The sequence below is a fragment of the Alosa pseudoharengus genome, unplaced genomic scaffold (assembly GCF_046254945.1).
Source record: "Alosa pseudoharengus isolate Yale_2024_CS ecotype anadromous, Long Island Sound unplaced genomic scaffold, YU_APseudo_1.1 YU_APseudo_1.1_scf_22, whole genome shotgun sequence".
Lineage (NCBI taxonomy): Eukaryota > Metazoa > Chordata > Actinopteri > Clupeiformes > Clupeidae > Alosa > Alosa pseudoharengus.
Genome location: NW_027468680.1, coordinates 9,784,668 through 9,787,167, shown reverse-complemented (window position 1 = coordinate 9,787,167; position 2,500 = coordinate 9,784,668). Strand labels below are relative to the sequence as shown.

The 2,500-nt window shown below is 41.8% G+C and overlaps 1 protein-coding gene across 4 annotated transcripts in view; it reads right to left on the bottom strand.

Annotated features, from left to right (window-relative positions):
• slc4a11 (solute carrier family 4 member 11) overlaps window positions 1-2,500 on the bottom strand; it is a 69,953-nt gene that overhangs the window by 35,200 nt on the left and 32,253 nt on the right. The window lies entirely within an intron of this gene.

The window sequence follows — 2,500 nt, the reverse complement described above, 5'->3', positions numbered from 1 at the left end:
ACACAGACACACACATACACACACAAACAGTGTCAATCTTACACGTCAAAAATTACTTCAATAATTAACTCCTCATAATTGTCACTAATAATTCTATTTCTCTATGCGCATTTCAATGCATGTTTAGCGGCTTTGCAGGTAGGGGATGCTGAGACTAATTATTAAATTACATAGGCTACATAAATAAAGACAAGTGCTAAATTATACAATGGTTTATGGAAACTAAACAGACAGACTTGGAATCTGAAGATGGACAGACTACGAAACTGAAAATATAGAAATAAGAAAAAGTCTATAATTATACATGAGCTTCATTAAGCCTTGGGCTTCCTCTCTGAATGGAGCCCAAGAATCAGACAAAACCTTGTGCTTTATATTCAGACCGGAATATTTCATCATGAAATGAATACACCGACAATGTTGAAAGAGATCATAAAACGTTGACTAGATTAGCCATGTGGGATTTCAAAACAACCTTTGCAGAGAGGAATTTGAAACACCTTTCCTTGTGACGTGGCGACAGGTAGCCTAAAGGTGAAAATCCCTCGATACATCTTCATCCAGTCTTTCAGATGGCTGCATAATACCTAACTAGGTGATCAGCATTCCACAAATGCTTCTCATTCAAGTCAAAATGACATCAAAGCAACAACAAAGCCACTTGTAGGGATGAAATCATTCTAAACAGGCGTTGTTACACGGGGGTTTTATTGCACAATTATTGCACCGTTATCATTATTATCGTGTGCCTGTCCTTTTAAGACTGAGGGAGATGGAAATATGGCATCTGCGAAGCTTGTCTTAAACGCAGGACCATGTCAGTTTAAATGGGTAGCCGGAGTATTGCAGAACGCTACAGCATTCAATATTGTATTATTATATGTATAATACTGTATAGTATTGAGGTGCGGCCTAGAAGATGAGCTGAATAAAGCATGCTGCTACTGTGTTATCAGAATGTAGAAATCTGACATGACAGCATTAACTGTATTATTTAACTCCAGAGTGGAAAAAGCCCTTTTGGAGCCATTTCTTATAAACTTGGAGTTGCTGTGATCATTTTGAGCTCAAGACTGTCAGTTGTCAGTGATGTGATTTAAAAAAAAAAAAAAAAAAAAGATTATTTCAGCCCACACAGCTGTCTGTCAGTGCAGGTTTCTAGCTAGCTAAACAAACAAAGGTAAATTAATAAATGCAGTATTCTCTTCTTTGGTAGCTACCAAACACGATGGTAGATGTTTATCTTTTGAAACTCATGAAGTGGCTTCTTCATGGACTGAAGTCAAATGTACCTGCTTGTTTTCAGTTAGCTGATGTTTGGGCATTGTACTTTCTTACAATAGCGATGTATCTAGCTTCTAAAGATAACTTGGTCTTGTCTATCAAACTAAATGTAACGTCTCTTCAGTTCTACAATGCTAGCTGTGGCTGATGGCTATCTCAACACATCACACTGGAGTGGTCAGTTTAGGTGACCACCACGGCATAATGTTGTCTTTTCTTCTCATGATTACTGCAGGATGTCAGTCTGTATAAAAAGGCCTAGTGTTTTAAACACTAGTGTTTGCCTCAAGTGCCTTAGTGATGAATTCCCACTAACGACCACCATTTTGGGCCTTCAGGGTGTGCAGATCTCCTTGGGGCTCCAGGGAGGGCGGGCAGGCTAGAGCCGACGGGACTGATGCATCGCGTGTATCGTCCGTGTTTAGCGCAGTGATATTCTCACGTTGATAGGAATAATCAGGGACAGCAGCAGTGACATGGCAGTTTTTCTAATGAGAGCGCTAGAGCAGTTTTTACATGGTGCGGAGCCTCCGGCTGAACAACACTGTCAACCGCTGGTGCCAAGTTATGAAAATAACTGAGGGAGTTCAGTCGTTACATCACTCCAAAAGAGGGGGAGGATCACTGGAATCCGTCGCCCCCCCGCACTATAGTTTCACAGTTACAGTTAAAATATGAAGCAACAGAGCCAGAGGAGCTGGAGTTCCATAGCTGACAAGTATAAATGTGTTCCTCTGCTACTGTTTGTGTGTGTGTGTGTGTGTGTGTGTGTGTGTGTGTGTGTGTGTGTGTGTGTGTGTGAGAGTGAGTGAGAGAGAGAATGTGTGTGTGTGTGTGTGTGTGTGTGTGTGTGTGTGTGTGTGAGAGTGAGTGAGAGAGAGAGAATGTGTTTGTGTGTGTGTGTGTGTGTGTGTGTGTGTGTGTGTGTGTGTGTGTATGAGAGAGAATGTGTATGTGTGTGTGTGTGTGTGTGTGTGTGTGTGTGTGTGTGTGTGTTTGTGTGTGTGTGTGAGTGAGTGAGAGAGAGAGAGAGAGAGAGAATGTGTGTGTGTGTGTGTGTGTGTGTATGTGTTTGTGTGTGTGTCTGTGTGAGTGTGTGTGTGTGTGTGTGTGTGTGTGTGTGTGTGTGTGTGTGTGTGTGTGTGTGTGTGTGAGTGAGTGAGTGAGAGAGAGAGAGAGAGAATGTGTGTGTGTGTTTGTGTGTGTGTGTGTGAGT